The sequence below is a fragment of the Chenopodium album genome, chromosome 23, assembly GCF_948465745.1.
Source record: "Chenopodium album chromosome 23, dcCheAlbu1.1, whole genome shotgun sequence".
Classification (NCBI taxonomy): domain Eukaryota; kingdom Viridiplantae; phylum Streptophyta; class Magnoliopsida; order Caryophyllales; family Amaranthaceae; genus Chenopodium; species Chenopodium album.
The window spans coordinates 25821030-25846907 of record NC_137856.1 but is presented as its reverse complement, the minus strand read 5'-3'; the positions used below and the strand labels follow the sequence as shown (position 1 = coordinate 25846907).

The following is a 25878-nucleotide window of genomic DNA, read 5'->3' as shown; positions in this document are numbered from 1 at the left end:
TTAACAACAACATCAACAACAACAACACCAACACCAACAAAGAGCATCGTAGTTTGGAGAAGATTGAGGATGTATTGACTCGAGCTCGTGCCGCAATCCGGGAAGCATCCCGGAGTCGGAGTTATACATCAGAAGAAGAAAGGCTTTCATTCCAAGAGGTTCCGTTTACCGGAATCCATTTGCTTTCCATCAGTAAGCCATTTCTCTTATATTTGAAAACTAATTACTCTTAAATTGAAGTAATTATAATTTATTTTTTCGTTGATGATATGCCAAATTAAAATATTAAATTCAGACAAATATACATAGTACTACTACCTACCTAGTACATACGAGCGAGTATAATTTTCTTAGAGGTGTTGATCATAATTTATTGGTCGTATGTACATTATATTTGAAATGGCACAAGATCCTATAATTGGAATTAATGATGGTTCAAATTATGATTAATGGTGGAGTAATTTGGAAGAGAAGTAGTATGAATTTTAGGGTAAAATATGTTATATGTTGTACATCCTGAATACACATGCACTTGTATGCTGCATGCATATCATTCTATGCGCAAGCTCGTATGGGTTAAGTTATCGGTCATGGATTATGGCATGAGTGATGACTCGTGCATATCGGCAATTTGTTAGGACTTTAATCATACATTGGCCTAGTTTGTTCGGCAAAACTAGTTGTTGAGAATAACGGTTACATACATTTGTTTAGTAATCTAATTGTTAGAGGTTGTTATATCAAATACTTTTTACATATATGTGATGTGTTACACACATCCATCATGCAAATGTCACTGTGATCTGATACGTAAAATGTTATTGACGTATATACTATATTTAACTAATTGTAAGATAAATTGAAAACATGACTAGGAGTTATATAGAGATGGTAAAAAGATTCATGATATGGACCTACAAAGAAGGGGAGCCACCCTTGGTGCACCAAGGACCAATGAGCTATTTCTACGGCGTAGAAGGGGCATTTCATTCAAGAAATGGAAGATGGAATGAGCTTGATCAACAGGTTTATGGCTAGTAACCCTAACGAGGCACATGTCTTCTTTCTTTCCTTTAGTATATTAAACATAAGGATATCATTTTACAAGCCCCTCGACTTTGATAGTGGACCTCTCAATAGAGTGACATTAGACTATGTTAATGTGGTGGTCGAGAAGTATTCTTATTGGAATAGAAGTCATGGAGCTGATCATTTCATGCTCTCTTGCCATGACTGGGTGAGTCATTATTTTATACTCTCTTTATTGTTCAAACTATCACGTTGAATAGTGTAATTTAATCCATTTATCTTATAATGTAATTGTGAATTTACGTGTACACGTGACAATTATTTAAATTAAAACGAAAGTGATATCATCTTGAGGTTTGTCTTTCCTATATTTTATTTCCTAGCTAATATAATTATGCTTGTATGTATTTCAGGCACGGACATTTCATTTGGCAACCCAAAATTGTTGCAAAATCTTATAAGAGCACTTTGTAACGCTAATACATCCGAGAGATTCCAACCCATGCGAGACGTACCAATCCCCGAGATAAATGTCCCAGCTAGTCAATTGAACCAACCAACCATGGCCATGTTAGAAAGTTCTTATTCGAGCAATGGGAGAATGACAGACGAAATCCAACTCCATGAACACCTTCCAACGCATCTAAATTACTTCCAAATGTTAGGAAAAAGCAAGTTTTGCTTATGCCCTAGTGGCTACGAAGTAGCAAGTTCACCTATAATGGAAGCTATACGTGCAGATTGTGTACCTGTAGTCAATAAGGATAATTATTCCTTTCCTTTCAGTGATGTTCTTGATTGGAGTCGATTTTCGATTCATGTTCCAGTATCCAAAATTCCTGAGATTAAGACAGGGTCGATCTCACCATCTTCCGACCCAAAACCTTGGGAGTCAATGCTTCCAGGTCCACCAGGCCGCAACAATGGCAGCGCCTCCGACGTCACCACCTCCGGCCTCCTCGCCTTCGCTTCCGGCAGTTCTGTCTCTCTCATCCATGCAACTTCTCTCCGTCATTCCTCTCCCTCCTCCACCTTCACCTTCTTCTCTCTCCCCTTTCGTCACCTCCGTTCGTTTTCTCTCCTCCGATTCTCTCTCCTCTTCTCACCTTCTTCTTGCTGTCGGTGATCGTCAAGGGAGATTATCGCTTCTCGATTTTAAATCTCGAGCTCCGATTCTTTGGTTTGATTCAGATCACAACTCGCTTAAATTGGGTATTCAGGATATTTGCTGGGTTAAATCTACTCTTATTACTGGACCTCATCTTTTGTGTTTGTATTCATCTTCTACTGGGAAATGCTTCTTCAAATACGACGCCGTTTCGGAGTTTCATCTTCTACTGTAAGAATTGATCTTCTTTCTTTTAATTTGAATGGTTTTAGCTTGAGAGGAATAGATTGGTCTAATGGAAAGTTGATGCATGTTATAACTCATAACTCTTAAGGAAGGTTAGAGATTTTTCCAATGACAATGGAATTTTATTTTTAAGGATGAATATCTACATTTCGTCTATGCTTCGATGTAATCATGTCTGGTGGAGTTGAGGCCATAGAGATTGCCTTATTAAGGCAGCCAGTGGCTCCCAAGGAACATTACGTGTCTATTCTATATACTACAATGTTTTGTTCAATAGATGGTAAAATCATATCATATCCTATATTATAAGCGATTGCGGCTATGTGACTATTTCTTGTTGGAAGGAGTATAGGATAGAATAACTTGTTATGCTTATTGGTTTTATTGAAAATCAAGGATCAGAAACCATGTTAGTTATTCTTGACAATAGTTTTACACAAATCAATAACTGATTATTTATTTAATCGTAGATGGCTTGTTTACAGGAGAAAGTAAATAAGACATAGGATTGGACTGTAGGAGGGAAGAATTGGGTTTGGTCACAGAGTGTAGATGTGGCATCAAAGGTGAGCAACTATTAGGAAACCATACTCATCTATGAGAACAGATTCAGGAACAAATTGGTGGGTATTATGAAAATTGATTACAGAAGATTAAGTTAATTAACTGACCAGAAGCAAGTTCAAGCTAATGTGAGCTCTAGTAAAGGGTAAACTGGTGAAGGACTTTTGCGATTGACATTGTTATGAGTTGGCCGTGTTCTGCATAGTGATACTTTTGGTTAGTTGTATAATAGAATTTTTTGTTTTTTGTGAATAATTAAAGATAGCCTTTTCCGATTAAGCTAGCATAATTTGATAAAAACATATCAGATTCATTCATGCCATCTTTGTTGTATTCACATCCTTCTTTTTTTCTTGGGTGATTTGGGAAGAATCCTAATTTATATTTCATCACAGAGGTGAACAGGCATATACGATTTGTTCAACACAAGAGTTGATGCCCTCTGTTGGCTCGTCTGCTCCTTCTCCCTCCATTCTTGCTGCTGTAGTATGTGAATCTGATTATGCTCTCCAAAATGTTGGCAAAATTTACTCTGATGTGCCTCATACTCCTTTTAGTGACGAGGACTTTGACAATCCTTTTGATTTTTGTGACGAGTCACTTCCTTCCTCAAAAATTCATTTGATCACTATTTCTGATGATGGAAAAGTATGGAACTGGCTCTTAACTGCTGAAGGACCTGAGGTGACTCCCAAAGATGTGTCAAAGTTGAAAGAACATGTGAATGAAAATGGATCACGTGTTTCAGATATGAGTACTGGTAATGACACTTCTGAGGGATCTCTGACAAGCCAAAGATCTGAACGTACGAAGGGAAGATAGCGTTCATCTAATTTGACTGTCTATCCTGAAGACACACTTCTTTTTTACTATTCTTTTTCCTTGGGTAAGTTAATTAATTATAGTATTATATTATGTTTCTTTTTTCCTTTATAAGCTTTTGGTTTCATACAAGAATTGAACCTATTGGTAACTGGCCAAATATTAGTTATATCTTGTGATTGATGGTTTTTGAAAAGCAAAATTCAATCTGTATTTGGTTGGTCCAGCGAATGAAGCAGAAGGATGTGCTCAATTGTGTTGTCCAGAAACTCTAGATTTATTTCCAGGTTGCTCTATTGTTTACTAGTTACATGAATTGGGTCTTATCTATTTCTCTTTTTTTTTTGTTTTTTTTTTTTTTTGGTATTGTAGTTTGGTAATTTATGGTATAATATTTTATTATAGATTCATATACGCACTCACATAACAATGAAATCTGCAGATAATCTTAGTAGGACAGCTCCATCTAATATCTTCAACTGTGACTACGCTTGCTGTACCATCCCCTTCTTTGACAGCTACTTTGGCCCGTTAGTTTCATTTCTGATTATTCTCTACTTTAAAATGGATTATATTATTTATATTTTGGCATTACTGAATTCTGCATTTGTTTTCTCTGAAGATGGTGGTAATCATCCTGCTGTGGCTGTTCCTCTGGTTGCTCTGGGTACCCAAAGCGGTGCAATCGAGATCATTGATGTTTCTGCCAACGCAGTTACAACTTCTTTTTCTGTTCACCATGGGATTGTCAGGGGATTAAGATGGCTTGGAAATTCTCGGCTGGTGTCATTTTCTTACACTCAGGTAATAGATTGCATAATGATATTCATAGATTAAGTTGTGGACTTCCTTGCTTATACCTGTTGCTGTCTGGATTAGTCAGATGAGGTGGCAGGCCTCTGCTTAGAATCATTGTCCTCGCTCATGGATTTTTGTTTAATGAAAAGAAAATGCATTTGGGTGGTTGCAGGCCAATGAAAAATCCGGAGGCTACATTAACAGGCTTGTTGTGACCTGTGTTAGAAGTGGTTTTAATCGGGCATTTCGGGTTCTTCAAAAGCCAGAAAGGGCACCCATTCGAGCTTTCAGAGCATCTTCATCCGGAAGGTTAACACTGAATCTCAAATCTGACATGGCTATGTAGATATCTGCTCTTTTTCTGTGCAACTCTTTTCCTTTGTGGTTTAAATACTCTCTGAACAAGCAGGGACAACAAACATATTATTGCTTGAATTGCATTTGGTTTCTTATTGCATCAAGACTACCTTAGTTAGTTGTAGTATGGGATACTTTACAACTTGAAAATAGTAAGATGCTTTTGTACTTCTGTTTGACAAGTGCATTTCATTCTCCCAGTCTCACCCCCCCCCCCCCTCCCCCCCCCCAAAAAAAAAAAAAAAAAACAAAACAAAAGGAAAAAGAAATATGTGCTAATGATTTGATTTGATTTGATTTGAATTGTTGGCTTTATTATGCAGATATCTGCTACTTCTATTTTGTTATGCTCCTGTAGAGGTGTGGGCGATGACGAAGAACCCAATTATGGTCAGCTGTTAAATTCTTATACATGTTGGGCTAGTTTGATTCTTATTATCCTGCATGTTAGAAACTAAGATAAATGTATATTTTGTAACGTTTAAATTTACTTTTCCATCTGAAAGTGCTTTTATTTGCCTTTACTAGTGGAGTTGTATGATCCTAATTGCTTGCAACTATATTTCAGGATTTCTTATTGCCTTTTAGACGAGTTATAAATTTTACATAGTTTAAATTAATGTTTTGAGGATCATGGATGAGTTCTATACTTGTAGAATATGAACATAATGATTGCTGGGCCTGTAGAAAAATTAATGAATGTAAATGCAATCATAGCATCAAGTTTGCTGCCTGTGACCCCTTTAAGACTGGATACCTCACTTCTTCTCTAAAATCCTGTAAGTGTTTGAAACCAAACTAAACCCCAGGAATTCTGCAGAGTACATTAACATTATGAGTAAATACCGATTAATTTTATCATGTCAGAACTGATTTTAAAGCTAGTTGTAACTATATGTTTATATGATTGTTAGCAGTTTTTTCTCCTTACAAAAGGAGGAAACAGTTTACGGTATTATTACAGAATTAAAATTTGTGGGTTTAGCAACGTTTAGTGTCCAAAACTGTCAAGACTTGCAAATATTTAGGATGACGTGTTCTTTATCCCTATGCTAATAAGTATGTGCTTGGCCAGGCTCCTAGAGCCGTTCCTAGGAGTGAGAGATAGAAACTTGGCCAAACAAAGGTTTTGAGAGAATTAAAGAAAATGCTCATTTGAAGCCTACACCAGCTTTTGGTACAAGGTCCTAAATGAAGCTATGAAGCTTTGGTATTATTTCACTTTGGTGCCTTGTGTTCACTGATTCCTTTTTGGAGTCCTGACATGTAAACATTTGTTTACGTTAGTGCCCTTTGATAAGAGTTTCATTTAAGCAATTGAGTCATGTGCCTTTATGGTGTTCATCAACTGGCATTTATCTAAAAGATTCACACTTTAATCTATCCAAGCTTCCAAAAATCAATTCTTTCCTTTTATCTTTCTCCACATCTGTTTTAAAACCTTAGAAAAGAGGATATAACTTGACATATTTATAAAATTAACCAAAATTAAATAATAAAAAAAAGAAGGCTTGTATATTGCTTTTGTTGGAGTTTAATCAACACATTAAACAAAAATGGTAGGAAAGGAAATTAGTAAACTTGACTCTTTGTTGCTAAGCACTGTAGTGAATAAAGTTGTAACTTTCTGAACAGAAAAAGAATTACTAATAACACAGCACCAAAGTAGAAATTTTATTTCAGATACAAATGAAGTAAATGTGAGCTTTGCTTTAATTGCTTTGCCCAACAAATTTAATGCTGGCCCTATGCTGCTATTTAACTGTAGTTCACATGCTCTTGATAGGATGAGGAGTTACGGGCATTGGATTCTTTGTGTCTTAGAAAACCTCACCAGAGCCTAGAGTTTGTTTGTTTTTCATGGTGCTCTGGAATTATAAAATACCACACAAATTGACAATTCTTTAAATTGAGTGGAGTGATATGAATATTTCTGTGAGTTAGTGTGAGTAAGTATGGGGAGACAGGGAGGCATATATATTTATGGATTGCAAGCTGGCTAAGTTTTTGTGGTATAGATTTGATATGGAAGTGAAAGAGTAAAAAATGTTTTTTTTACAAAAGTTAATCTGAAGATTGGCAAGGTATATAGGAGAGAGTTAGTCGAATGAAGGGAAGCATGTCAAGATGTCTAGTGTTTCTTTTCGAAATGCTAGCACTCTCTTGACCTTCAAAATGATTTTGGTACAATTTGTTTCTCAAGATCCTTTTCTTTGTTTATTTGTCAAAATGATCTAGTTAATGCCTTTAAATATGTTCAATGCATGTAATTCATTCTGTTGTACAAATTTTGTATTCCTAATTTTCTCAGATATTTCTATAATTTTGGTGTTACTTGGTCTATATTCTTATCATCTCTATTTCTTTAATTTTAGCTTAGATCACTAGCACTTCCATTTACAGTACTGGAGTGGACTCTTCCAACAGTTCCTTGACCAGCTGCACCAACCAGGCAATCCTCAATATCATTGAAAGACCGTATTGTTGGCACGCAGACGGGGACATCATCTCCGTCAAATGATACTTTAGAAGAATCTAGTAAGCTTCATTTCCATAATATTTAAGATAAAGATAATATATATGCACTGCTAATGGCTATTTACTCATGAAATCTGCTCTGATTTGCAGAGCCAGGGAGTTCTGAGGGATCTCAGGATGAGAGCTCTGAGAGTTTTTCTTTTGCACTTGTCAATGGCGCCCTTGGAGTATTTGAGGTCCAAGGTCGTAGGATAAAAGATTTCAGGTATATGTTATTTTTCGATGCTGCTCAGAAATTGTATCTGATTGATTTTGAACTTTGTTGTCATTTGAGACTCCTCTTTTTCTTCGGTTTATAATAATGTTATTATATTAGGTGTTGTTATTTGTGGTTGATGATCATTGAGTCTGAGTTTTGTTCTAGTCACATAATATTTAGTGGCTTATTTCACTTTCTTTTGCTAACTAACAAGACCATGTATCAGAGATTGGCTTTAGCCTATCCCTCTACCAAGCTATGACACAATCTTGGGGAATCTAAATTTGGCATTAGGCTCATAGGAATTTGAGGGTTTCATCTTGTAAAACACGACTTACAGCATACTAGGTTTGATGATCTTGATATGAGAATAAATGATCTATCTTCCTTTTAGAGAAAATCTAGCCAGGATGTTATGTGTTCCAACTGTGACATCCTCTAGGAATTTATTCCATCGGGCTGGGCCTTTCGTTCCGAGATAATAGTGAATTTCCTGCTGTTCCAAAAATTAAATTACTTTGTAATTTCATCAAAGTAGAACGATATAGGAAGCAAGCAAGAAATATCACTATATCATCAGTATCTAATAAAGAGAAAGAAGTATTAAGTCAGATTTGGGCTTGTGACGAAACAAATAGGTTTTGTAGGATAAAGGCTGACGGTGGTTCTCAAATGATATGAGTGATTGATAGGTCTCCCTTAGAAGAGTACATATGACTTTCAACAATGATGGAGGAACAGAGTTTTGAAAATTCATGAGAAGATTCTGGCTAGAAGAGCATTATGCTTAGCTTTTTTATTTTATAAATTCTCTCTGCCTCTCATATGTGCTGATCCATTTGGACTTGGAAAATGTTTTGGATTGACTATATGTTGGGTTGCATGGCCCCAAATTTCATTTAGCCCCATTCTAGCTTCTAAAGTTTACTAGTAAATGCTGGATCATTTGTGAAAATCTTGCATGATCCCATCTTACTGCTCTCGTGAGTCAGAAACTTAGAGCATGCTAGATCATTCTAAACTTTTGTCCTTTGTGAAAAAACATTTGGGAGCATTATGATAAGAGGATCTTAACATTTCTAGAAGTTGGTCAACCGACCTTTGCCAAGACTTATTTGCTGACATACTTCAAGACTTAAAGTATAATATACGTGAGTTGCGCTTCATTTCCTAACACCCATAAGAAGCCATACAATACGAGCTTTCTTTAGAATGGACCCTCTTTGTCCACCACAAGAATGCAATAATACATTCACAGCGTATTATTGCAGCTTTGACAGTTGAGTACTGATGAAATGTTCTGAGTTGTGTATTGTGTGACACTGAGTAGGTGGATTAGGGACCAAAATAACTTGTGGTTACAGATATGAGGATAGCTAGTGCAATGTTTTGATTGTTAATTCTAGATGAATACTCTTTCTGTCCCTACAAGATTGCCCCAAACCTCAGAAGCTAGTGCAGATTAGTTCACATGGGCGGGCACAATTATTGATGAGGAGAGAGAGAGAAAGAGTATGTGAGGTTGCAAGTGGGAAAATGTACCAGTCAAGGTATGAGCCAACCTTGTAAAGGCAAAGAGAGCAGCAATAAAGAAAGCGGAAATTAGCCTGCAGTCTATAGCACATTTGTACATGCCACTGCTAGTAATCTTCGGGTAAGGTTGTTTGTGTCACTATATCTTGCACTACGCAGACCTTGAGTCCTTTAGTGTGGTGGGATCCTAACTGGTCATGACTCTAGAGTGGATCATGTTGGCTAGGGTGGGATCCTAACTGGCTTTCACGACTCTAGAGACGATCCTAACTGGATTTCATGACTCTAGAGTGGATCCTAACTAGCTTTCATGACTCTAGAGTGGATCATGGCCATGACCTGAATAAAATATCCACTTATTTCCAGTGTATAAAAAAGCGCAAGACGCACTAAGGCGATAAGGGTGCTAGAGCCTAGGCGTAAGGCGCGCGCCTTATTAAAGTAAGGCGCACTTTTGTAAAATTAAAGGTTCTTGTACTTATGTTACTGAAATATAATATAAAAACACATAAATTTAAGAACATAATATTGCTTTCCCACAAATATTATAATAATCTCAAAAGGATATGTCAACTTGTCATCTTGTAATCTTGTATCATCATCTGAAACAATGCACATCTGTCAATATATACCAAAAAAAGACTAAATAACTAAATGAAATTGATTAAATAATTAATAAAGTATTTTTATTTGAATGTTTTGGTTAGTGGTGATGTCAGTCTTTTAAAAAATTGTGGTGCATGTGACTTTTTAGGATGGTTGATATTTTCATTAATTGTACATTTTATTTGCATGCAAACTTTAAAGATAATAACAGTATTATAAAAGGATATGGTTCTCATCCCTCTAAAAACTACGATAGATGGAGTTCTTCAATAAATTTTTTTTTTAAAAAAAAAAACTCAAAGAGATGGAGAAGATTTCAACCAAAAACCCAGAAAAAAACGAAAGAAAAATGAAGAAAAAGAAAGGGAAGAAATGGAAAGACAAAGAAGAGAAGGAAAAATAAAATGATGAATACGTACCTGATGGTTTTCTTCGAGATTCAATTTGTTGAAACTTGGCTGGCTGAAGCATCTCTTCTTTCTTTTTTCTTCTTTTTCCCTTTTTTTTATACTCTTGGTCCACTTTTTAGTATTAAGGATATTATATGGTGTGGACCAGAACACATTTAACAAGATAAAAAAACTGAAAAAAGGAATTTTTTATTAAAGCGCACAAAAGCACGCTTCTGCGCCTACTGCGCTTCACGCGCTTCGATGCGCCTACCTGCGCTTCATTCAAAACGCCTCGCCTAGCATTAATTAAGTGCCTACCCCCAAACGCCTATCGCATTAGCGCCTAGGCGCGCCTTAGGCGCGCTTTTTCATACATAGCTTATTTCATTTGCGATTCTATTATTTTATGATTTGTGGTTTGTGGTTTGCGGAGGGGGAGAATGGGTGAATCTTACTTAGCTACTTACAATATATTCTTTCTCAACAATACATTAATATTTATCATACAAATATGATTGGCAACTTGCCAACTTTATCTAACATGATGACAAATAACCTTGCCTTACTTAAGACATGGTGAATTGGTGATTAAGGATGGAACAAGGCAAGAATGAGATGGTTTGGGGCCTTAAGTAAGACTCTCAAGGTCATTTGGAAACCCTAGGAAGGACTTGGATGCATAATTTTGCCGGGTGGAAAAATGATCTACGGACGCCAAATTTAAAGGCTATAATACACAAAATCTGAGCAATTTTGAATGTTTCGGGAGCTGGTGAAAATATTCACAGAACAATATGGGATGTATCCATGGGTCATATAATGTTGTTTAAGCCCATATACCCTTAGTCGGTTATATAAAGGCCTCGGGGAGTCGGGGAAGCCCATAGCTAATTCAAGATTTGTGTACAAAACAACAGTTTAAGGCAAAGTTGACGGCTCCGACCACTTAAATCAGGGTGTTGTGGGGTCCATGGGTAACACCTTGACCTCTTTCCTTTTCGTCGGATAAGTCCAAAATTGTCTAAAATTGAAGGGCTATAATACACGAAAACAAAGCAATTTGGGAGGCTTTGGGACCCTATGTCAAAAAATCTCGAGATACTAGGGTATACATCCCGAGGTCATATAATGACGTTTGGAACCATATATGATCATTGTACATTGTCATAATTGTCCGTGGTGGCCTTTTGTTAATGAAATTGGCGAAAGATGTAAACAGGTAAATTGATTGTTTTAAGGCATAGTGTATGGCTCTACCCACCAATTAGGCTCTCGTAGTGTATTTGGGTCTATGGGAAGCATCTCGGCTATATTTTTTTTCGGGTAAAAAAAAGTAAAAAATTTGTCCAAAATTGAAGGCTATTATCCATGTTTTCGGGTTAATTTTGAAATTTTTTCCAAAAATGAACTGAATGTGTGGGGTGATTCCTAGTGTCAATATAACTTGGTTTGGAACCATAAGACACCTATAAAGATGTCTACTAAGTCCTGGGAATGAGTCTAGTTTCATTCAGTTATATTATGTTGCATTATTGTTGGTTTGTAGTAAAAGAGATGGTTCTGATAATGACAAACTCTGTGCAACACCGTAATAACTATATATTTAGCATGAATTACTAATCAAGTAATCATGGATGCATATATATATATATATATATATATATATATATATATATATATAAGCATTCCCTCAAGGTTTGATATGTGAAATTGTGGTGTTCTCTTGCTTCTCGATTCTCTTTGTCTTGTCTAGTTTAACAAAGTTAGAAATCTATGCTTCCATGTCTGCTCCAAGTTATGGAACATATTGAATTACTTAACTAGGGTTATTTTAACTTTTTTTGCTGCTGAGTGTTGGCTTACATGCCTTAGATTGTTATATCTTGTATTTGATATTTTAATTCTCATAAGTGGTGTGTTTGTCGTCAGACCAAAGTGGCCTTCTTCTTCCTTTGTTTCATGTGATGGGTTGATCACAGCCATGGCATACCGACTTCCTCATGTGGTATATTCAACACTTCTATTCCAAGCTATGATGATTTTAGAAGCAAACATTTTACTATTATGAATGGATACCTTTTTTTTCTGTTAGGTTATGGGGGACAGATCTGGTAACATACGCTGGTGGGACGTGACAACTGGGCACTCTTCCTCATTCAATACCCATAGAGAAGGAATAAGGAGGATTAATTTTCACCTGTCGTTGCTGGAGATCGAAGTCGAGGGCGTGTCGCTGTACTGTTTTATGATAACACATTTGCTGTATACGGTAGCTGAGGCAACTCACTGGAAAACAAATATTATCTTCAAGAGTATTGCTCTTTTTGTTTCATTTGAAGGTCTTTCAGTGCAACAATGTTTATGGCTAACTTTATTAGAAAATAAGGGATAAGTGGCGAGCAATTTATGTTCAGCTTCTACTTACTTTGAAGTTCAAACCTACGTCATCTTCTTAAATTTGAAAATCAAGATCCTAATCATATATATTTTAAGAATTGTAAATTTTTTCTAATATTTTTATTGGTTATTATTATCAATTCATGTGCGAAGTATAAAACAACTCATGTCTTTAAAGTCCCATTGTAAATTTTAGGAATTGTTATGATCTTTTTAACAATTTTTTTTTGGTAGCTCTTGCTGCACTTGGTGATTGCAAGATTATAATTGCTTTTACATGTTACACCAAAGATATGGAAATATTTTAAAAAAATATTCATGTGTTTTCTTCTTACTGTGCTGTAACTGAACTATTAGCTTTGTTGAATTTTCAGGACTTGCCAGATCCATTAGCAAATTCCATTGCTCAACCCCAATTTCCGGGAACACTTGTATTGGAACTTGACTGGCTGCATTTGCGAACTCACAACAGTGATCCACTAGGCTTGTGTATTGCTGGAGCTGATAGTAGTTTTTGACTTGTTGAGGTTATTGTGTATGTTTCTTTCTATGTTTAGTTCGATACTTTCCATTTGAGCTCCTTTTAATTATAAAGTCTATAAGATTTTAAGCTTACTCAAATTACTATTTGTTTATCATAATCTATTTGGTGTTAGGCTCTTTTTGCACCCTTGCATGAACTTCACTTTGAATCCTGTCATAACTCTCTGCTACCTTTTGTTTAAATAAACTTTTGGCAAAAAAATTTATATACATATGTTACGTAATTTACAGTTTGCTCATTACTTTTCTTAAATAGTTTTTGATATGAACTCTTTGATCATTTGCATTACTTTGGACTCTTCTTTCCTTTACCTTGAGTAGGTCATTTTTTTTAACTGTTGCTCAAGTGAAGAGTTTGTTGACTGATATTGCTTAAACCCCCTACCAAGCTATAGATTGTGCTGTGTTTATAACATCATCTACATTAATATAATTTTACTTTGATTATTCCAAAATAATTGATGTTCTTCCCCCTCAATCTTTCTTTTCCTCTTGCAGAAATGACCAAAGATCTGCATATGGATCAATTAGGGAGAAGTTTCGGCCAATGCCTCTGTGTGCTCCCATCTTACTTCCTACACCACATGCCCTGGTAAATTATGATGATGTTTTATTATTTTTCATTTTTTTTTTATTCCCAGGCTTTTGTTTCTTCTAGTTAAATAGTAAGCATACTTCTCTTATGGTTTAAGATAGGTTTATTTGTTGATGAATCATTGATGTTCATTTCTTTTTTTTCATTTAAAATGGTTTAAATAGGTTTATGCTCTAGTCCCATATGAGGTGTTTTGTCTTCTTTCAATTTTATATAGAGGTTTGTGGTTTGATGCACAAGCATAAAGCCCGCCAACCAAAAATACCGATTACCACTCGCACGTGTTCCATACCACTATGTCAAGAAATCCCGAGCATACAACCCAGAATTGGACTACTCACGCATACTGCTTGTTCTCGCCCGTATCTGATTATAGTGCGCATCAAGCCGTCCTGAAACATTACTTCCTCATCGGCCACGGATACCCTATGTAGATGATTGAATAAGACAACAGACGGTGTTCCATTAGTTCGCTAAGGTTTCCCTACCCCAAAATGGCCGAAATCCCCAAACTCACACAGGTTCTCCATCAACAAATATTTGTCACGTTGTACCATTGCTTCGCCGAGTGAATCCCCGAACTATGAGTCCTGCAACAACAAATGACATTACAAGAAATATAGTTGAAAACACTCTAAACTAACATAAAGTACAACGTCAACGGTTGGACGATTAATTGAAGGCAAGACGAACAATATTGACTTTCATAGATTTGACGTCGCGTCCGTGTTGTTCCAGTCATATGGCCGGGTCAACATTCCCGGCCTTGAGTTATGACCCCGTCATATTTTCCACCTTGCCCCCGGTGAGATTTTTTTAGCATTCTTCTGGAAATGCACACTACCTACGCAAGGTGAGGAGGCCTCAAGGTTGATTATAGGTATACAACATTGAGTTGCCCACCTTCCTCAATAGTGCTTTATATTGTACCCCTTGTAAAAATGTAGTGAACACGTGACTGAGAGTAACTCAATAATGGGTCAAAAATTGTGAATATGTGATAATAACATCCTTTTTTTTTTGGAATCCAAAGAGTGGGTATTAATCTACATTTTTCCACTTTTATTTCTGTGGGCCCCAAAAAGGGAAAATACGGGAAAAAATGCGGTAATTGGAAAAATAGGAAAATTTGTTGAACGAGCCTTGAAGATGGGGAAAAGGTTGGGAATAATAGGGGATGGGTTTTTGATACTTTTTGCATCCAATACTACCCTTATTAGTTCTTTTTTCGAGGTTCGGGGCCGGGACCGAGAATGTGGTGATTGACCCCAGAAAAGGGTGATGTGATGGGGGGACATTTTGTGTTAGGGGTAAGCAAAAAATCAGGGTACCCTCATCGGAACCGGAACCTATACAAGAAGTTCCGGTTCCGGGTAACAAAATGGAGAACAACAGGCTGATGTGATTGGGGGACAATTTTTGTTAGGGGTGAGCAAAAAATCAGGGTACCCTAAATCGGAATCGGAACCTATACAAGAAGTTCTGATTCTGGGTAACAAAATGGAGAACAACACCTTATAAAAGTATCACTTAATTTCAAATTATTCATCAATTCTAACTTATGTTTTAAATAAGTATCAAAATTACAATCATAAATATGTGTATTAAATTTGTTAGACTACAATTATTAGTTTGATTTTTTTTGCGAGTTGTAAACATTGTAAATTAGTGACCAACCAGCTTTTTGTGAAAAAAATCTGCAAAAAGTCAGTGAGTAAAGACAGGGAACCTGAATGAGAACAGGAACTTGTAGATCCGATTCGGTTCCCAATTTCCGAAAACCTATTCACAAGTTCCGGTTCCAGTTCCCACTTTGTGGAACTTGTTGCAACATGTTCCGATTCCAGGAATTTTAACGGGGTTCGTGTTATGGTCACCCCTGGTTTGTGTTGCTGGTGATGATGGAATGAGGTAATTGATTATTTTCATAAGATAAGATGTGATACTTACATTACAAACATGATGAATAGTTTGTTCAAATCTATCAATCAACCCATCACATCATATCAATCAACACATGTGTGAATAGTAATATGATTATCCATAATTACTATTGTCAAATCAATCATCACATCACGTCATATCATGTATTCTTTTCCATTATTATTGCAAATCACATCACTATTATGGTTATATGACATCAATTTACCTATATGACATCACTTATATGACATCACTTATATAACATAATTATACTTTTATGACATTATTATTGTCTAAGTCACATCATATTATGACATCACATCATTATAAATATAATTACATAATATGACATCATTATAGTCAAGTCACATCACTTTATATATTTTTATGACATCATTATAGTCAAGTCACATAACATTATTATACTTATATGACATCATCATATTTCAAAATTTCATAAATTTCAAAATACAATCAAAACTCATTCTTGGTACTTTATAGACATCTTTATCGATGTCTTATGGTTTCAAATTACTTTATATGACCCTAAGAGTCACCCCACACATTCGGTTCATTTTTTTAAAAATGTCAAAATTTGACTCGAAATCATGTATTATAGCCTTCAATTTTGGACCATTTTCCATTTTTTGACCCGAAACTAAAAATTACTCAGATGCTTACCGTGGATCCTAATACACCCCAAGAGTCCATTTGGATGGATACAACCATCCAATATGCCTTTAAACGATTAATTTACCCGTTTACAACTTACACCGATTTCAAAAACTCAAGCCTACCATGGACATTTATAACAAAATATAATGGTCGTATATGGTTCCAATTGACATTATATAACCCCGAGATGTATCCCCTAGTATCTTAAGATTTTTCGACACTGGTCTCGAAACCTCCAAAACCTCAAAAGCGTGGATTAAAGCCTTCAATTTTAGACAATTCTCCATTATTTTTAACCAGGAACTAAAAATTGCCGAGATGTTTACCATGGTCCCTAAAAACCTCTGGAAGTCTAATTGGGTGGGTGCAACCATCCAATTTGCCTTTAAAAGGTTAATTTACCTATTTACAACTTACACCGATTTCATAAACACAAGTCTACCATGGACATTTATGAGAACATATAATGATCATATATGGTTTCAAACGACATTATATGACTCCACGATGTATCTCCTAGTATCTCCAGACTTTTGGACACCGGGACCTGAAACCTTTAAAATTCTTCAAAAAGCGTGGATTATAGCCTTCAATTTTGGAAATTTTTAACTTTTTTTTGGCTTGGAAATAAAAATTGCCGAGATATTTACCATGGTCCCTAATATCCTCCGAGAGCCCAGTTGGGTGGGTGGAACCATCCAATTTGCCTTTAAGCATCCAATTTACCCGTTTTTGTACACGCTTCTTGTATTGGCTATAAGCTTTCACGGGGCCTTTATATAATTGAATAATGGTCATATATGGGTTGAAACAATGTTATACGCCCCTAGGATGCATCCCGTAATGTTCCGTGAATTTCCGACACCGAGTCCCGACACCTCTTAAATTGCTCTGATTTCGTGTATTATAATAGCCTTCGTATTTGGCTTCCGTGTATCATTTTTTCACCGGGTGAGATTATGCATCCAAGTACTTCCATGGGTTCCTAAAGGGCCTTGGGAGTTATAAATAGTGCCCGAAACCATCTCATTCATCCTTAATTATCATTGTTTTAAGGGCCTTGGGAGTCATAAATAGTGCCCGGAACCAAGTATGCCTTGTCCTTGGGTGCACATGTCTTGTGCACATGTCACATGCCACACGCCACACGCCACACGCTCCCCTTGTACCATCCAACATCCCAACACTTAGGCTTTGTGACTTGCCTTGATCCCGTGCTTAGCATTTTTTAGCATATAATATGCATTGCTAACCTCGTTTTCCAAAATATACTACCTCCTTTAAGTATTAGTTGTAACTTTGGAATATTTTATATCTCACTAATAATACCCCAAAGTTGAAACTAATATTTTAATGGAGGTAGTAGGTGTTTTTAGGGAATAAGGTGGTGGGAGGGACAAATTGAAGCGACATAGGGCTGAATCTCAGTGGATTGTGGCAACAAGGCCACTCTGCCACTTATATCTAATGTGATAGTAGCAAAGTTTCTCTTGTTTTATGAACAGCTTTCTACAAATACAGTGAGTGCACTACACTACATATGAACTATATAATGTGTAGCTAGAGTCTGGATATTTTTTTGTCTTTCATATTAGTTTGAGTGTTTGACTGCTCAATCTAGTAGTGCCAAGCGTTTTCCAAGAGAGTGACCGTGAATGTAGATTGACATTTATTGTAGTACATTAATCATGAAGATGGAAGTGCATCCGAACAATTTTATGTACTCATTTTATTTATTCTCTCTTCAGGCATTGCGAATGATTTTGCAACTGGGTGTAAAACCCTCTTGGTTTAACACAGGCAGTATAATGATTGATAAAAGGCCTCACCATTCCCGGGAACTCCAAAATCAGCAGGTGATCTCCGCAGTTACATTATTGACACTCCACCTGTTGGTGATGTTGCGATCCCAGGAATGCTTCTCAAAGTGTTGGAACCCTATCGTCAAGAAGGTGCTTCTATATATATTCAGTCGCTACTATACAGTTTTTAGTTTTAAGCAGGCTTGTCAACAATTTTAATCATGCGTGAATGTAGTTTATTCATGACTTCATTTTTCTTATTATAGTGTGCATTCTTGATGACGAGAGGGCAAGACTATATGTGAAGATAATGTATAAAGGTTCTGCTGTGAGGCTTACCTTTGCTGCAATGATCCTTGGTGAATCATCTGAGGCACTTTTTTGGCTACAGCTTCCTCGTGCACTTAACCATCTTATAAATAAGTCACCGATTAAGCTGCCTCAGAGAAAGTCTATGCCAGATCCAGCTCCACAGGTTGATGAAGCAGCTCTTCTGACCGAAATAAAATCGAATGGTAATTCATTGCCTGGGTCAGAGACATGGGCGGATCCAGTGGGGGTTCAGCGTTAGATCCGGGAAAAAAAATGGGAAAATTGTTTAAAAAAAAAAAAAAAAATAGAAAAACTATATAATTATTATTTGAAACAAAGATACACAATGCTACTCATGCAGCTCAGTTGGATAGGGTAGTTATACATGGAGATAGGGTTCTGTTCGATGGTCAGCAAGGACGCTTCTTGAGTATTTTTTTTTCTTTTCAGTTTTCACCTCTTTTCCCTACTCAATCTCGGCAGGTCTGCTTCTCTCTCTCTCTCTCTCTCTCTCTTTTTTTTTTTTTTCAATTTCTTGTTTTTTACTTGTTTAAATTGTACTGTAGATTACTATATAGTCTATCTTTTTTCTTTTTAGTGTTAAAAATGTTAATTGTTGTAGTGTTAAATGTTTAAATCTGTTTTAATTTTTAAATCTATTTATTAATTGTTATTTGTTTAAATTGTTAATTTTGTTACTTGTTTGATTAATGAATTGGAACGTTCGTCACAATGATGTATTGGAACGTTTTCAAAGTATGAAAACTCAAAAAATGCTTTTGTAATTTACATCTTTTTTATATATTGTATTTTGACATTATCTTAATTAAAGTTATGTATTATTTTATTCGATCATTTTATTTTGTATTTTTATTGGAATTTGGACTTATTTTGTTGTGTACTTGTGTATTAGTATTTATTTGAACACTCTATTTTATACCTGAATACCCGATTTATATTCTTGCATTTGGATATCGGGTGTTTGATGAAGTTCGAACCCCCTAGGTACAATTCCTGGATCCGCCACTCAGAGAGAATCACTGGTAGATTATAGGAGGTTATTTTATTTAAAATGTTTATGTTTGTAATCTGGATTCTTTTTGCTGTAGAGTCAAGGCCAGCTTAGATTAATGGCCTTTGAGCAAGAAGAATTGTGGGAGACTGCTAACGAACGTATACTTTGGCATGAGAAACTGAATGGAGAAGATGCTATCCAAAACCGTGTACATGAGTAAGTCTTTGCTGTTTCTAATTTTATTAGATTTATTATTATTTACAAATCAAAAATATTAAATAAGGTACTTCTCAGTTGTTCAAAACACAATAACTGTTAGCTAGTCCAGATTTCATGGGCAGATCTAATGTTTTGGGCTCTGTGGAAGCCTTTGTGATAGCTTTGTTATATTCTCTCAAAAGAAAAGACACTTGAAAGAAAAACACTCAGGCTCCTAGCTTACAACTGTGTTATCAGAAATTTCATAATTTCAACTGTCACTGTCTACCCCAGCTATCTCTCTTTCTCTCTGCTCCCACTCTTTTTTCATATGTAGTCCTGTTCAAAGTTCCACGTTCCTGGCTACCAATTGTACCTTGTTGATACATTTGACTTGCTTTAAGCCAATGATAATGCATACATCTATTCGAATGACTCTTTGGAATTATGGACAGTCTTGTCTCAGTTGGAAATTTAGAAGCTGCAGTTAGTTTATTACTATCCACTTCCCCTGAAAGCCATTACTTTTATGCAAACGCTCTGCGTGCAGTTGCCCTTGCTTCTGCTGTGTCAAAGTCTCTTCTTGAACTTGCTGTTAAGGTATAGCAACAGACTCGCATTGAATTAAACTGTAGTTTTCCTATGGGTCTATGTGTACTCTAATCACTGTCACCTTTATCTAGGTTGTTGCAGCTAATATGGTAAGGACAGATAAATCATTGTCTGGCACTCATCTTCTTTGTGCTGTTGGAAGGCATCAAGAAGCTTGTTCTCAGGTCAATTTTCTCCCCTTCTTAGGGTAGCTATAGACGGGTAAAACGGAATAAAACTGTGTATGGCTGTGGCCTGTGCACATAATGTCTGCTTTCTCATATATGCAATGCTGTCCCTTTTTCCTTGTCTATAAACCCAAATTAACTTGAACCAAAATCAGTCATGAAAAGTGGGATGGGGGAAGTAGGACCACTTATTTCTGTGCATAGGATGTGTGCTTCCTCATATTCGTCCCCCTAGGCTTCTATACGGCTCTCAGGTTGTCTGACTGTTCTATGCTGTGTGGCTTCGGCCCATGAGACCATGATGATATTGCTGTGCTTTGAGCAGTTAAAAATATACTGTATTATGCAGTGCTCCAGTAATACATTAAATAGACTTCCGTTGCTGCATTTCCAGTAGGACTTGTGCAAAAAAAAATTTACCTCTAGTCTATTAAGTGCATTAAATCAAGAGGAGACAAGTGCTGCTCGAGTGTAGCTTATTGCAATACTGTTTGTGCTCTGTGGCTGTTGATAAGTTTTGGTTCAGACAAATATGATGGGTTGCTCTTAGAATTTGTGTGATGATCTACTAAAAATCTAAGCCAAATTGGAAGATTATGTTATGACATGTGGGGTTTTGGTGCTTTGCCAGGAAATTCTCAGTTTTCTCATCATTTTCTCAGCTTATAATCTCTATATATTGTCTAAATGAAGAAATGTCAAAAAATGCCTCAAACTCAATCACTCAATCAAAGCCTTAATCCCATAAGAAATGCGTCAAACTCAAGATTTAAAGTTTTTTCCATTTTGTGATCATTTTGAATTGAGAGTGTTTTTTGTACCTGTTGGAGTGTAAGACTAGTTCTGATATTATTTTGGGAACCCTCTCAAGCTACACTGTAAGGCGCAATGTGGTGTAGAAATACTGATTTAATTATTTGTTACACTGAAGTTTATCTTATCCTTCAATGCAGCTACAAGATGCTGGATGCTGGACTGATGCTGCAACTTTGGCTGGAACACATTTAAAAGTTTCAGATTACTCAAGGTCTGTCTCTTCTCATATCACATGATTATTCTATGATGTTCAGACTCGGATTCAAGTGTCAGATTCAAATATGGATCTAAGTTTGATTTGAATGTTTCTAATCCTGAAGATTTGGGGACACAGTTGTTCAAAGATTTGATTGGGGTGTGAGTGCGTGACACACAATTAGAGTACTTATACATGTATATAGGAGTAGAAAAGTATCTATATTATTATTCCTGTGGCCAATATTGAAATGTTTATAACCATACTTGAGCTGCAATAGATGAGTCATAACATCACAGATTTATAATACCATCATACCATGACAAGAATATGCCTGAAACTATAATATGTATAACCAGTGTTGGTTTGACTAGATACCATTGAGTTCAGTTTTTTGTTCTTCTGAAAAGTAGCTCTCATGACTCATTTATCACCTAGCATTTGCAGTAGATATAACTAATTGGCAGTTCACTGATCCACTGTCTTCTTTATTTTAGTTTATGCCTAAGAAAGTTTTCCAAGTCTTACTATATACAAATGCTCACTTGCTTGTTTCTTTTCTATGATACACTAGGGTATTGCAAAGATGGGCTGACCATGTGCTTCACACAGAGCACAATCTCTGGAGGTATGGCAATGGTTTTCTTCTTAACTTATCGCATATTATCTTCTTAAAGTAATTATGGCTTATTATTGAATATTTTACTTTGTCTTGTTGGATTTTGTGATAGGGAGGAACCCCAAAAAAATAAAAAACGATTATGTAAAGTGGGAATTTATTGTTAAAATCTTTTTCTTTTCTTTATAATGACGACCAGAGGTTGGGACCTTGTGACAACTAACTCCAAATGCAGGAAGCGTCTTATCTTCTCATAATGCCCTGCCTACAACTACAAGAGCTAATATGCAGCTATGTTCATTTCAGGGCTCTGATTTTGTATGTTGCTGCTGGTGCATTTCGAGAAGCTTTAACTGCTCTTCGTGAAGCCCAACAACCAGACACAGCAGCCATGTTCGTTGTTACTTGTCGTGAAATTCATACTGATATTATTGCTAATATGGAGGACTCAGAACAAGGGACTGAATCATCCAGTAAAGACCAGCTTCCAATCTTGCCTGAGCTTAGTTTGGAAAATGAAGAAGTCATTGCCACGTATGAGCTATATGGGCAGTATCAAAGAAAACTGGTCCATTTGTGCATGGATTCACAGCCTTTCTCGGACTGAACACTAAGAAGTTGGGCAACACTTAATTCTAAAAGTTTAGTGGCCTAAGCTGAACTCTAGATGAATTTAAGTAACAGTTTATGTATTTATTTATTTATTTTATGTATAGCAAAAAAATTAATACTCTCCACTAGAGTATTTTTGCAAAATTTTGTTGATACAAGTCTGTAGACTTAAATTAACGGTATTGGATCAAAAAGTCAAATTAATGACTTGATAATATTTTATATTTAATTGAAATTGAAGTATTAACTTGGGTGATAAAAAAATAAATAAATAAATAAAAGTAAAAATAAAAATTAAAAAAAAATAAATAAATAAAAAAAAAACAAGATTTGATCTCGGTTCTTTCCTAAAAAAAATAAAAATTAAAAAAAAAATAGATTAATCTTGGATCTTGAGTACTAATCCCAAAAACTTTAATCAAATAAATAAAAAAAACAAGATTTGATTTGATTTTGTTCGTTTGGCATTGTTGTGGTTTTCTGTTTTTTGGTTTTTTGTTGTATAAAAGTATATGATATATGTCACATAATTAATCAAAAATTATTTAAACTTATTAAAATCATAATACTTTTGAAAAGTGACAACAAAAAAGTGGAAACACCTTTTTCTTGTTTCCTGTTTTTGGTTTTTAGTTTTCAAAAAAACAGGAAACTGAAAACCAAAAATGATGCCAAACAAGCACTTTTAATATCGTCTCCTCACTTATAGGAGAATTTAGTTAGGAACCCAATCACCATCCATCTATTTTCTCCGGTTCTTAAATTTATAACCAACACATTTGGACAAAATTGATACAAACAATTAACAAAGTATAATACGAAGTATAAAGAGGAATCTCGTTAACCCATTCATGCCCATCAGTAATTAAATGAGTCATTATAAATCTAAATTAGTGGGTAGAAATCACATTACATTAGCATCGGCGGTAACCATAGCAATGCTTTGTTTTAATTATGTATCAAACTTGTCATTTTCGTAAGTTATAAATCATCACCTTGTCGCTACTAAATCTTAGATTGTTTGACGTCTAGTTGTTCACTTGTTCCCAGTCCGTTTCCCGGTCGGCATTTCACATTAAGATTAAATACTTGTGTGTTTATAGGTTATACGTCTTAGGGTTGTACGAGTTTATAGGTACTACGCAGCGGAAATAAACATGAATCATATTCATACAGTACCTAATCCAAGGATCTAATGCATAACACCTAAAGAACAAAAAATTGTACCTTTGAAGCGTGATTCCACGTGCGATCGAGCAAGAACAAAGAGAGATAAAGAACCCCAAGCGTGATTCCTCTACTTGGTCCACGGGCACAAGTTAAACTTCCACTAATGCTAGTTAGTCGTGATTGAACGCTTCAATCAACCTTCAACGGAGAAGAGAGACGTGAGCTAACCACAAACCACCACGACGAACACCACGAGCCACCATGAGGGGCACCGCACATAGGACGTGAAGGGGAGAGAAGAGGGCCGTGAGTGAGGAGAGTGTTTAGGGTTTTGGGATTGGTTGCCTTGATGTCAAAATTCACAGTGTGTGAATTATGACTGCTTACTCCAAACCCTAGGCATGGATCTTATTTATAGATCTCATCTCTAAATAAGAGCCCATGTCAAAAGCCCAAAACCCTTATCCTAAACACACTACTCTAGCCCAACACTCTACATGGTATGTCATAATCTCATGAGGCCCATTAATGGGCCTCTTACTTGTTTAACCCAATACCCTTGTTGTGTGACCTCATAGGATCCATTCTATAAGGCTTTGGGCTATTTAACTAACCCAAAGATCAATTATCATATCTAGCACCAGATATTGACGACCCTATAGAATGAACTTATTATCTCCATAATAGTGATCCTTGATATATCTAGTAATTGCACTTGTCGAAGACATAATTCCTTCAATCTCCCACTTGTCTGAGACAAGTGCGCAATATTCAAATTCCTTAAGTCAATGTGTGTCGATTTGATAATATGATTGCATCTCATGTCGTAATCATATTAATCTACAAATCTTTCTTGAAATCTGAGTTAGAATTACAAAACAAATGATTATTATGTAATCCATTTGAGCATGGCCATGCATTTTCTGAATTCTCCCTCCTCAAGGGGCCAAGACACATTCCCAATTAAATAGGTAGACTCTATCCAATCTTGTGGCAACCAAAGCTCCCACTCAACTTCTGAAATAACCGGGAAACACCCTTTATAATCTCCAGTTACGGACAGACGTTTGAATGTACCACAGTTATAACATCCATTGAATGAGATCAATGTTCCACTCATGTAAAAGGAATCCACTAATATATCCGGAAGCTCTATACTTGAACTTCAAAGTAGGTCTATAGTTCGATCATGCATCATTCATGTATATCCATGTGATTGACCGAGCATCACTACGCTCCTATAGCCCATGAAACTGCGCTATCCAATCAATCTTAACATGCTAGTCCATTATTGGAAATCATTTATGTCCAGTTAAATGATTCCGAACTAGGAACTTAAATAATATATGAATTTAGTTCACCTGTGGGGTTTCATTCAAAAGGTCATTAACCTAGTGAGCCCATCAATTCATAATTATTTTGGACATTTTATCTAATCTTGAAACCACGATTAAATAAGATTGAAACTTTGTTTCAATTGACAAACATAATTCCGCAAGCTAATGTATTTATTTTTGTAATATGCTTTCTCAAAACATACACAACTAAAATCACATAACTTGCTTCAATCCAAAAAACCTTAGTATGACTCTCATACCTTGGTCATGGAAGGGGTTCAGTAAGTAGAGTTCATGAGACATTCTCATAAACATGAATTTTGCAATTTCTAAATCTTATAATCATTTTCATCTCCATACACTAAGAATTTTCCTTCGCCCTTTCGCAAGGACTGAACTTAGGAATTTTTAATTTGTATTCCAACGTTACATTGGATTTCGATTGAAATCTATCATCACTTGTTCTTTAAAACACGTGAATCAAATAGACGAGTATAGTCCATGGCATGCATAATGCATCCTTTGCGAATTTCATAAGGATCATCACTCAAAGTCTTAATTTCATCAACCTTTCTCAAGGTATTGAATCATTAAGCAACATGCCATGTCACATGGGATTGAAACTCTTTTCAATATAATATTGAACCTTATAAGAATCTTATCAATATAAGCTTCTTCACCAAAACTCAAACATCCT

General features: G+C 35.8%; 1 pseudogene; it reads left to right on the top strand.

Annotated features, from left to right (window-relative positions):
* The first annotated feature begins 1952 nt into the window (after nucleotides 1-1952).
* LOC145607204 (uncharacterized) lies at nucleotides 1953-22909 on the top strand (annotated as a pseudogene).
* The last annotated feature ends 2969 nt before the right edge of the window (nucleotides 22910-25878 follow it).